This window comes from Arvicanthis niloticus, chromosome 4 (assembly GCF_011762505.2).
Source record: "Arvicanthis niloticus isolate mArvNil1 chromosome 4, mArvNil1.pat.X, whole genome shotgun sequence".
Taxonomy (NCBI): Eukaryota; Metazoa; Chordata; class Mammalia; order Rodentia; family Muridae; genus Arvicanthis; species Arvicanthis niloticus.
Genome location: NC_047661.1, coordinates 6,890,767 through 6,903,975, shown reverse-complemented (window position 1 = coordinate 6,903,975; position 13,209 = coordinate 6,890,767). Strand labels below are relative to the sequence as shown.

The 13,209-nt window shown below is 39.9% G+C and overlaps 1 pseudogene; it reads right to left on the bottom strand.

Moving 5' to 3' along the window:
- Positions 1-2,458: 2,458 nt before the first annotated feature.
- On the bottom strand, positions 2,459-3,409 carry LOC143433713 (uncharacterized; annotated as a pseudogene).
- Between the last annotated feature and the right edge of the window lie 9,800 nt (positions 3,410-13,209).

The window sequence follows — 13,209 nt, the reverse complement described above, 5'->3', positions numbered from 1 at the left end:
CAAAAAATAATAAAAATTAATTCAGAATGTGCAACTGACCTAAATTTGAAATCTAAGCCACAACTCTTAGGGGAAAATCTATGGGCAAATCTCCATGACCTTTGGTTAGGTAAAAGTTTCTGAGATATGGCAACAAAGAATAAAAAGAAAAAAAATAGATTGAAATATGTCAAAATTTTACTTTCATACTGGCTGCAAACATACCACCAAGAATGTGATGGTATTGAACAATCTATATTATAGAAGACAAGATTTGAAAATCTTCTATCTGATAAAAAAGACTTTAAAAAATCTTTTTATAATGTAGAGAAATGTTCCAGACATGGAATATCCTTGAAAATATTTGTCAAAAGAAATTAGCTAGTCTAGTCATAAAATACTATGTATAGGTAAATACAATAGAAAAACACATGAAAAAAATAGATTAATAATAGACCAGGAGTGGGGTCGGGGATGAGAACTAGCTGCTATTGAATAGAGGCTTCTATCAGGGGAGGTGAAGTGTTCTAAATGTGGGTTATGGTAACAATTTATGACTATGCAAAAACTAACTTTACACTTTACATTAACTCAGTATGAGTGGATTGATTTAGTGGCAAGTAAATAGGTGTATAGTTTTTTGAAGAGTTAATATAATCAACCAGTCACCAGGCCACTAGAAACTCTAGTTCTTGACTGGAGAATATGATAGCTTGAAATTTCAAGAATATTATTTCTTAAACATTTCATTAGAATGACACAACTTATGATAAATCTCAGTTATAGATATTAAATTTATATAATATCAATTATGGAAAAATTAAAAATGGTTAAGTAGTTTATTGCTGTATCTGGACAGATATGATATAAACAGATCAGGGATCATCTATGGAAATCATCTAAGCCAATAGATTGCTCTCTGTTCTGTTTCTGGCCACCTTCTCACCATTCTCTCTGTGTGTGCTCACAGAGATGTAAGCTGATATCAATATTATCTTAAACAAAAGACAATTGGTGTATTATTCAGGGTTCTCTAGAGTAGCCAAATTTATAGAATAAATGTATATGGGGGTGATATGGAAGGAGGGAGAGAAGGGGATTTATTAGAATGATTTATAGGTTGTGGCCCAGTTAATCCAATGTCTGTCTATGAACAGAAAGTCCAAAAATCCAAAAGTTTCTCAGTCCATAAGGCTGGATGCTGGAATCTTGAAGAAGTAGGTTCCAATGCTGCTGAAGGAACAAACTTGCTACCAAGGTGAGGGCAAGCAAGGCAAAGAGCAAAAGCTTCCTTCTTCCATGTCCTTTCATAGGCTTCCAGCAGAAGGTCTAGCCCAGATTTACAGGTGTGTCTTCCCACATCAAGATCTGAGTTAAAAGTAGATCTTCCTACTTTAAGTTAAGCAAATATATCTCACAAGTGTTCCCATTTTTTGGATTTTAGTTAATTCCAGATGTTGTCAAGTTGAAAACCAAGAATGGCCATCGCAAGTCCACCTTTGTCAACTTTACACACAATCATATCTCCTTGTTTTGATTAATTCTCAAATGAAAAGAATAACCAGTTGTGTTGCATAGTTTATGACAACTTGGCACAAGCTAAAGTCGTCTAAGGGGAAAGAACTTCAACTAAGAAAATACTTGCATTAGATCAAGCTGTGTGTAAATTTATAGAATATTTCTTAATTAGTTATTGATGGTGGAGGCCCACCATTGAGGGTACTCCCATCCCTGAGCTGGTGGTACTGGGTTCTATAAAAAAAAAAAAAAAAAAAAAAAAAAAAAACAGGCTGAGCAAGCCATGAGGAGCAAGCAAGTGAGAAGCACCCGTCTATGTTCTTTACATCATGTCCTGCCTCCAGATTCCTGTCCTGTTTGAGCTCCTGTCCTGAATTCCTTGATAATGAACAGTGACATAGAAGTATAATTCAAACTAATTCTTTCTTCTCCAAATTGGTTTTGGTCATGCTGTTTCATCAGAGCAGTGATAACTGTAACTAAGACACTAGATCGTAATAATGTCTAAACATAATAGAAATCTTCTAGTCACGATCTGAATGAAATATATATTTAACCAGATTATGTACCTTATATGAGACAACTGTCTCTCAAAGATCCAAAATGCATTGTAAATTTGGAAAAGGTGACAACTTTTTGGAGGGACATTTTTTGTATATTAAATTTACATATGATAATCATTGATATTCTCTTAACTGGGTGTGTGGCTTTTGTCATTCTGCCTGTATATGGCTGTTGGAGTTTCCCATTGACTTTAATCACAGGACATGGTAGCACAATGAAACACCCTAAAGGAGGTCCTTCACTCTAGGCATAACAAACATTCTGTTGAACTGGAAACCCTGACTTTCTCCTGGCCACTTTGGACTTCTTATGCCCTTAAACCAATGGGCTAACAAAAGAAAAACACTGTTAGGAGGAGTGATTGATCCAGATTACCCCCCTACTCGGGAACCCAAACTTATAGGCCAGCAGAGTTTAATGTTATTGGAACAGAACGCAAAAATTTTCTAGAGGGTCACTAGGGGTAATAGTGAGTGGAACTTTTCTACTCCTTGATTTCTAGGCCCATGGAACCTGGCTATGGAAAAAACTGTACTATATGTTAATTAGATGCTGATTTAAACCACATACAACTTTCTGGAGAACCCTTGCCCAGCACTCCAGGCTGCTGCTACCTAGTTGATTCTGAAACTATGTCTTTAAAAGACTATTCCATTTTTTTTTTCAATCAGGCCAGCTGCTTCAGGATGGTGGAAATATTAAGACCAATGGACTCACTGATTGTCAGCCCACTTTCACACTTCTGTGGTTGTGAAGTAAGTTCCTTGGTCAGAAGCAATACTATGTGAAATACCATGATGGTGGATAAAGCATCCTGTAAGTCCACAAATGGTGGTTTTAGCAGAAGCCTTACATTCTGAAAAGACAAATCCATAACCAGAATGAGTATCTACTCCAGTAAAAACAAAGCATTGTCCTTTCCATAGAAAAAGTGGATAATCAACCTGCTGCCAGGTTGCTGCCTAGCGGCCCTGGTTTGTGCCATATCTGGAGCTTGGTGTTGGTCTCTGCTGGTGATATATCTGGCAATCAGGAGCAGATGTAGCCAGGTCAGCCTTGGTGAGTGGAAATCCACGTGTTGAGCACTAACATGACCCCATCTCTGCCACCATGATTACTATTTCATGAACCCATTGGGCAATGATAGGAATGGCTGGGTGGGGGAGCTGATTGTCCACAGAGTAGGTTAGCCTATCTACTTAATTGTTGAACTCCTCCTCAGCTGAAATCACCATTGATGAATATTTACATGAGATACAAGTATCTTCACATCCTTTGTCTACTTGGAAAGATCTAGTCATATATTTCTTCCCCAGATGTTTTTCTTACCAATTTTTAAAGTGTGCATGTAATTAGTTTTGTTGTCTCCTTTTAACTTTTTCCCCAATTTAAAAAAAATTGAGACTTGAAGAAAAGGCTTAGTAAAATATGCCTTGCTTCCCAAACTTAAGAATATATAACTTGCTTTCACCCTATATGAGACTGCTATAATTCACAAAAATGGATGGTTAAGAAGTGCTTCTAGGGCTGGAGAAATGGCTCAGCCGTTAAAGGCTAGGCTCACAACCAAAAATATAAGAAGTACTTCTATTAAGCAGGAGGAGGGGATATGGGATAAAGGGTTCCTGGGTGGGGAGGGGGAATGGGGTAAGGGGATAAAATATGAAATGTAAATATAATATCCAATAAAAATAAAATAAAAAGTGAATTTGAATAAAGTCAAAGGAAATTACATGATTTTTAATACTAAAAAGCAAAAAAAAGAGAGAGAGGTGCTTCTATTATATATAATATATCCTATGGCTTCTCTTTCTACTTTTTTTATTGAATATTTTATTTACATTTCAGATGTTATCCCCATACCTCTTCTGCCCAGGGACACCCTATCCCATCCTCCCTCCTCCTGCTTCTATGAAGATGTGCCCCCATCTACCCCCAACTCCCACCTCCCCACCCTCAAATTCCCCATGGACTCAATTCTCTAATAAAAAGACATAGACTATCAGACTGGATATATAAACAGGACCCAGAATTTTGCTGCATACAAAAAACCCACCTCAGTGACAAAGACAGACACTACCTCAGAGTAAAAGGATAGAAAACAATTTTCCAAGCAAATGGTCCCAAGAAACAAGCTGGAGTAGCAATTCTAATATCAAATAAAATCGACTTTTAACCAAAAGTAATCAAAAAAGATAAGGAAGGACACTTCATACTCAGCAAAGGAAAAATCTACCAAGATGAACTCTCAATTCTGAACATCTATGCTCCAAATGCAAGGGCACCCACATACATAAAAGAAACTTTACTAAAACTCAAAGCACACATTGCACCTCACACAATAATAGTGGGGGATTTCAACACCCCACTCTGAGCTATGGACAGATCATGGAAACAGGAACTAAACAGAGATACAATGAAATTAACAAAATTATGAACCAAATGGATTTAACAGATATTTATAGAACATTTCATCCTAAAACAAAAGAATATACCTTTTTCTCAGCACCTCATGGTACCTTCTCCAAAATAGACCATATAATTGGTCATAAAATAGGCCTCAATAGATACAAAAAGATTGAAATATCTTGCATCCTGTCAGATCACCACGGACTAAGGCTGGTCTTTAATAATGACAAAAACAATGGAAATTCTTACCAATTTTTAAGTCATGCTTTTTTCAAGTCCTTGACCATCCAGCCAGTCTGTTGACTATAGCCCATAAATCAGTGAACAATCCCATATCTGGCCACTTTTCCTTTCAAACAAAATATATGAGCATGTGCTTTGCCCACTGTAAAGATTTACCTCCACTGGTGTCTTTCAGGGTTGTTCCAGAAAGGGCTTGTAATGCTGCAGCTGTTGACTTCTGGGTGGTGCTACAGTTTCCATGGTGGCCCAATAGCAGGCCAAGAGCTGTCTTTAAAGGGACAATAGTTGTCTGCAGATGATGGTAGAACCTTGCTTAAAAATCCCAAAAGTCTCTTCTGTGATTCACTTATAGTGTCTTGCCAAAAGTTTCAAACAGCACTCCAGTCTACTATTTAAACCTGCTTGCAGCCAACCATCAGACTGAGCCCAGTGACCCCATTGAAAGAGTTAAGGGGAAGGACTGAAGGATCTGAAAGGGGATTGCAACTCCAAAGGAAGAACAACAATATCAAAATAACTAGACCCCCAAGATCTCCCAGGACCAACAACCAAAAAGTACACATGGAGAAACCAGCTGCCTATGTAGCAGAGGATGGCCTTTTCTGGCATCAGTGGGAGGGGAGGCCCTTGGTCTTGTGGATGCTTGATGCCCCAGGATAGGGGGATGCTAGGGTGGTGAGGCAGGAATGGGTGGGTAAGTGGAGGAGCACCCTCATAGAGGCAGGGGTGGGGGATGGGATGGGGGATTTGCAGAGGGGAAACCTGGAAGGGAGACAGTATTTGAAATGTAAATAAATAAAATAATCAATTAAAAAAAAAAACTCCTCAGGTACCATTGGCTGCTGGATCTTATGGTTAAAATGGTAGAGCTTGCTGCACAGCAAGCAGCCTGGACCTGCTGGAGAGGCTTCTCTTGTTCCAGGACACACTCAAAGCTAGCAGCTCTCCAACTCACTTAGTATATGGGCCTGAGTAACACACCCAAGTGAGGAAAGTGCTGTTTCCAGAATTCAAATGCATCTACCAAACGTTGTGCTTCTTTTTGGTGGTGGGAAGGGCCAGGTACAATAACGTGTCCTTCACTAGAAAGAAATATCTCTATATGCTCCACACCAGTGGACTCCTAAGAATTCCACTGAGATAGAAGGCCCTGGAATTCTGGTTGGATTTGTTTCCCATTCTCTGATGTGCATACATGTTACCAGTGAGGCCAAAGTGGTTTCTACCTCCTGCTTACTTGGTCCAATCAGTGTAATATGAATGTAAATACATGAATGTGGTATATTATGGAAAAGACAGACTATCAATATCCCTTCTAACTAAGTTAGAAGGATAACACAGGGCTGGAGACTTAACATATCCTTGATGTAAAACTGCTGGCCTTGCCAACTAAATGCAAATTGCTTCTGAGGATCCTTATGGACAGGGACTGAAGGAAGGGCAGTTGCTAGATCAATAGCTGCATACAGTGTACCAGAAGATGTGTTAATCTGTTCAAGAAAGGATACCACATCTGGTACGACCCTGCAATCAGAATCACTGATTCTGAGTGAATTTTCAAGAATCAACTGTCATTCTCCATGATCCATCCGTCCACTGCACTGGCCAGATAGGAGAGTTAAAGGGAGATATGATGGGAACCACCACTTCTGCATCTTGCAAGTGCTTGAAAGTGGTGCTAATTTTTGCAATTCCTCCAGGGATGTAATATTGTGTTTAGTTCACTATTTTCCTTGGCAGAGACAGCTGTAAAAGGATTGCATTTAGCCTTTCCAACCACAACGGCACTTACTCCACATGTCCAGGAACCAGTGTGAGAAGTCTGCCAATATATATATATATATATATATATATATATATATATATATATATATATATCAATTACAGATTCTGGGACTGGGGAGATATCCACAGAATGAATTTGGGGAACTAGTAGACCTACTGGAAGTTGGACTTCAGCCGCTCTAGCACTGCAAAGCTCCATTAATTACCTGACCTCCATAAGCCCCTACTTTATCTGGAGGATCACAATGTTTCTTGGGATCTCCCAGAATCCGCATCAGTTTAGAGCCAGTATCCAAAAGACCCTGGAAAGTCTGATTGTTTTTATTCCCCAACTGTACAATAACCCTTGTAAAAGGCTGTAGGTCCTTTGAGGGAAGGACTAGAAAAAGATTACTAATACAATTTTCAGGTATTTTGTTTTTATCATGGTCCTTCCTCAGGGGAAACTATCTATCTCTTCATTCAGGGGGTTCTCAGTCTGCAAACTTCCTCAAGCCTGAGCATTGATTCACAGGCTTAAATTTCCTTTTGCCACAATCCAATGTAGCCTTTCAAATAATTCAAATTTAAAAAAAAAAATGTTTCAAAATGTTTCTACTTGTACAGGTCAAACAAAAATTCAATAGGCTTTTTATTTATTTCACGCCTGGGAACACAATGATGGATTAGCCATGACCAAATGTCCTTATGAGTCACCTTTTCTTTGATGATTGAGTGTTGCCTTCTGGCCCCTGTCTCCTCAAGGCCCCAAAACCTGTTGCATTTAATTCATTGAGCAGCAGCAGCACCAACCCTAAGGGCTGTCATGAGAAAAAGGGTGACAACAAAACTCTTCAACATGCTGGAGCCCCTCTTACCATTGTGTCTTATAGGATTCATGAAAGGCGTGTCTTCTGGGCCTTCTCATTGTGGAGGATTAGGTTTTATACAAACTACCCACTCTAGCATTGCAATCTCTCTGATCTTTAAAAATGCCTTCATTAACACTAAACCACAATATCATGCATCCCTAAGTCCTTTTCTGTAGACCATCTTGTGACAACTGCTTGGCTAAACATTTAAACATACTTTTAACACCTTTTTTCACTGTGCGAGCTTTCAAATTAAACTTAGAATCTCCATTCTGAGGACCTGTATACACTCAGCCTTACCCAGTTTTATGTTTCTCCCACCATTATCCCAGACTTCTGCTTGAATGAATGAGCCAACTCCCTAAGCTCTTTAGTATTATTGTGTGACACCTCATGGAGTACACCTCCTACCGCTCCTCTAGGAGCCAGCTGTGCCTTACGTCTGGTTATAGGTCGAGAGGCAACAATTGGGAGGTCCTGAGGAACATCAGTATTGTCTTGCCTGCCATGTCTTTCAAAAGTCACTGTTGATTTAGCAGACAACAAAATATTAATTTCCTCAGTCATAGGTGGGAAAGGCACTATTTTGGAGGGTGAATACACCTTCTAATGAGGTACTTCCACATAAGATCAATCTTTAAGAACCTAAGAGTTCAAGGTTCTCAGTTTCAATAGGGTCCTTCCACACATCTCCAACCAAAGTTACAGGATTCCATCCTTTACCAATTACTGTCCTGGCTAAAACTGCCAATGCCTTCCAAACATGGGACTTGAATTCTCATTATATTTGAGCCAACCTTATAATGCAGGTTTTGGGTTGATTTTCTGCAGTTTGAACTCTGTGGCTGCTAGAGAAAAGATTCTGTTCCAGGAGACACAAGCTTTAGCTTGCTTATACACATCTGGACCAGGTCAATTTTATCATTAAGTTCACCGTCATTCTTCACCTTCAAGCTAGTAGTTGGTTCATTTTATCATGGAGCTCATTCCTACCATCTGTCAATTCATCCAGAGATGCTGAAAGCAACCAACCATGCAGTTTTTATCACTATTGCTCTGTAGTACAGCTTGAGGTCACTGATAGTGATTCCCTGAGAAGTTCTTTTACTGTTGAGAATAATTTTTGCTATCCTGGGTCTTTTGTTATTCCAAATAAATTTGAAATTTTCTCTTTTTAACTCTGTGAAGAATTGAGTTGGGATTTTAATGGGGATTGCATTGAATCTGTAGATGGCTTTTGTCAAGATGGCCATTTTTATTATATTAATCCTGCCAATGTATGAGCATGGAAAATCTTTTCATCTTCTGAGATCTTCTTTGATTCCTTTGTTCAGAGACTTGAAGTTCTTGTCATACAGATCTTTCACCTGCTTTGTTAGATTCACACCAAGGTATTTTAGATTATTTGTGACTATTGTGAAGGGTGTCATTTCCCTAATTTCTTTCTCAGCCTGTTTATCCTTTGAGTAGAGGAAGGCTACTGATTTATTTCAGTTGATTTCATAACCAGCCACTTTGCTGAAGTTGTTTACCAGGTTTAGGAATTCTTTGGTGGAAGTTTTAGTGTCGCTTACGTATACTATCATATCATCTGCAAATAGTGGTATTTGACTTCTTCCTTTTTTTTATCTGTATCTCTTTGACTTTTTTTGCTGTCTAATTGCTCTGGCTAGAACTTCCAGTACTATGTTGAATAGGTAGGGAGAGAGTAGAGAGCCTTGTCTAGTCCCTGATCTTAGTGGGATTGCTTCAAGTTTCTCTCCATTTAGGTTGATGTTAACTACTGGTTTGTTGTATATTGCTTATACTATGTTTAGGTATGGGCCTTGAATTCCTGATCTTTCCAAGACTTTTACCATGAAGGGATGTTGAATTTTTTTCAAATGCTTTCTCAGCATCTAGTGATATGATCATGTAAGTTTTTTCTTTGAGTTTGTTTATGTAGTGGATTACATTGATGGATTTCAGGCAGAAAGATCAATGAAATAGAATTGGAGACCCAGAAATGGACCGACACACCTACGGTCACCTGATCTTTGACAAAGGAGCTAAAACTGTCCAATGAAAAAAGGACAGCATTTTCAACAAATAGTGCTGGTTCAACTGAAGGACAGCATGCAGAAGAATGCAAATCAATCCATTCTTATCTCCTTGTACAAAGCTCAAGTCCAAGTGGATCAAGAACCTTCACTTAAAACCAGATACACTGAAACTAATAGAAGAGAGGGTGGGGAAGAACCTTGAATTCTTGGGCAAAAGTTCCTGAACATAACACCAATGGTTTATGCTCTACGATCAAGAATTGACAAATGGGACCTCATAAAATTGCAAAGCTTCTGTAAGGCAAAGGACACTGTCAATGAGACAAAACGGCAACCAACAGATTGGGAAAAGATCTTTACCAATCCCACATCCAATGGAGGACTAATGTCCAATATATACAAAGAACTCAAGAAATTAGACTACAGACAACCAAATAACCCTATTTAAAAATGGGGTATAGAGCTAAACAAATAATTTTCAGCTGAGGAAACTCAAATGGCCAAGAAGTACCTAAAGAAATGTTCAGCATCCTTAGTCATCAGGGAAATGCAAATCAAAACAACCCTGAGATACCACCTCACACCAGTCAGAATGGCTAAGATCAAAAACTCAGGTGATAGTAGATGCTGTCGAGGATGTGGAGAAATAGGAACACTCCTCCATTGTTGGTGGGATTGCAAGATGGTGCAACCACTCTGGAAATCAGTCTGGCGGTTCCTCAGAAAATTGGACATAGTATTACCTGAGGATCCAGCTATACCACTCCTGGGCATATACCCAGAAGATGCTCCAACATATAACAAGGACATATGCTCCACTATGTTCATAACAGCCTTATTTATAATAGCCAGAAGCTGGAAAGAACCCAGATGTCCTTCAACAGAGGAATGGATGCAAAAAAAAAAAAATGTGGTACACTTACACAATGGAGTATTACTTGGCTATTAAAAACAATGAATTGGAGAAATTCTTAGGTAAATGGATAGAACTAGAAAATGTCATCCTGAGTGAGATAACCCAATCACAAAAGAACACACATGGTATTCACTCACTGATAATTGGATATTAGCTCAGAAGCTTGAAATACCCAAGATTCAACTCACAAACCACATGAAGCTCATGAAGAAGGAAGACCAAGTGTGGGTGCATTGGTCCTTCTTAGAAGGAGTAACAAAATACCCAAGGGAGCAAATATGGAGACAAAGTGTGGGAGAGAAACTGAAGGAGGGCCATCTGGAGACTGTTCCACCTGGGTATCCATCCTGGGTGCAGTCCCCAAAGGTAGATGTTAATGTGGTTGTCAGGAAGTGCATGCTGACAGGAGCCTGATGTAGGTGTTTCTTTAGAGGTCTGCCAGAGTCTGACATTTTCAAAGGTGGATGCTCACAGCTAACCATTGATCTGATACCATGGGGTTCCCAATGGAGGAGTTAGAAGACTGAAGAAGCTGAAAGGGTTTGCGGCCCCATGGGGAGAGCAACAATACCAACCAATCAGAGCTCCCAGGTTCTAAACCACCAGCCTGGGAGCACATAGGGAGAGACCCATGGCTCCAGCTGTATATGTATGAAAGGATAGCCTTGTTGGGCATAGGTGGGAGAGAAGATCCTTCGTCCCATGAAGGCTGGAGGCCGAGTGTGGGGGAATTCAAGGGTGGAAAGGTGGGAGTCGGGAGTAGGTGCAGACACATCCTCATAGAAGCAGGAGGAGGGGGGATAGGATAGAGGGGTTCCTGGATAGAGGGGGGATGGGGTAAGAGGATAACATCTGAAATGTAAGTAAAATATCCAATAAAAAAAAAAACATTTTAAAAAGCAACCAACCAGCATTTTTCCTTATGTTTTCACAAATTGTTATATGTGTATATCAGAATAATCATGAGTTTTTATCTCCTTAGGTTTGTAAAAATAGTTCACAGCATGGGCTTTTATCATTCTCTGACCTCTCAGGAGAGGCTTGGGTAACTGTATGTATTGGCAAATTAGAAAGTCTATTCAAAATACATAAGTCATGTTTATACTTCTCTTGCTTAAGAAGAGCAAAATCTGTATTATTCAGATTTCTTGTACCAAAACTCTGTATTATTCAGAGTTGTATAGATTAATAGAACTTATAGATTGAGTCTCTCTCTCACCCTGTCCTCCCTTCCCCGCCCCCTCTCTCCACACACATGCACACACACACACACACACACACACACACACACACACACCTGCAAACGTGCCACATATAATGCAGGTGAAGGAATGGAATTGTTAGTTATGCAAGAGCAAGCACACACAGAGCCAAGGCTTCCTGCTTCCATGTCTTTACATAGGCTTCCAGCAGAAACTGTAGCCCAGATTAAAGGTGAGTTTTCCAGCCTCAGGCCCAAATTAAAGGCGTGTTCTACAAGATCTTGATTAAAAGTAGGTCTTCCTACTTCAAATTAAACAAATATCCCCTCAGAAGTATGCTCTCCATTTTTAGATTGTGAATGTGGCTACTTTTTGCCCTTGTCTGAAGAGTCTGCCTGAGACTAAGGTGAAGAGACTCAGATTAATTGCACTGACAAAGGAAGTCACAGAGACACCCATCATAGACTTTGTTCTCTGGTTAAGCCTCCTGACAAGCACTTTAAACAAACATAGCAAGTTGAGAAAGAAAAAATATAAAATATATGGTTCTAGTATTAAAGGAGCACCAGGAAGTTAAATGGAATTGAATCCTGTGTTCAAGGATATTGAATTGAATTAAGGGACTTTGAGGCAAGATCCTAACCAGTTAAATTTAGGGTCAGGCATTGTAGTACAAGCCTTTAATCCCAGGAGTCAAAGACAAGCAGATCTCTGAGTTCAAGGCCAACCTAGAAGAGAGCAACTTCTAGGTGAAGAACAACTTTTCCAGGCTTGGTGGACCACAGCTTTAATTCCTGTGCTTAGGAGACAGGCAAGCAAATCTCTTAGTTCAAAGTGAGTCTACAGAGCAAGTTCCAGAACAGGCAAGTTTAGGTAGTGAAGGAGTTGGAAAACAGAAAGCTGATGATAATGTGATAGAATAAGGGGACTGGCCATGTTCCAGCCCTAGCAAGCAGCAGAACTTGGCAGGTTTGGCCAAGTGGCTCTGGCTTTAGAGTCCAGAATAAAAGGGACTACTGGGACAATTGATGCTGGTCAGCTGGAGCTAAGAAATTAGTGGTGATTAAGAAGACACCAGCATCAATGAGGTGAGATCTGGGAAGTGTTTTCTGACAGCACAAAGAAGCTGTGTCCACAGATAGCCAAGGTTGTACTTGGTGCAGCTGTACTTGGTAATGTGTAAGAGTCACCCAAGTGGTACTGGTTTTGAAGGCATGAAGTGGTCATGGAGAGCAGCTGAGGCTTGGCACTGTGAGAGGCCATGGAAGGCCATTAGTGAAGGTGCAGCCTCAGCTGTAGTTGACAGCCCAGGACTGAAAAAGTCATGCAAAAGATTTGAGGCTTGGTACCATAACAAGAGCTTATGAGAGGCTATTGGTGAAGCCTAGTTGCAGCAGAGGACTGCAACGTATTGGAGATGCCAATATGGGGATGATCACCAAGAACGGCAGCAGCAGTGAAGTGGATCAACCTGAGCTTAGAGTACTACAGAGAGCAGAGCTGGAGAAGTGATGCCAGCCCTTTGTAGGAGCCTAGAAGATCATGTGTGGACCTCAGACATTGCAAGAAAAAGTTGTAACATTTAAGTTACCATTGAGATCCCAGGATGTTTGAAATGCCAGAGCAGTGGTCTGTCTGCTGAGGAAAGCTGCTAACAGGGAGTAGAAGCATCCCAGGAGAAAGAAGTTTGTTCCAGTCAA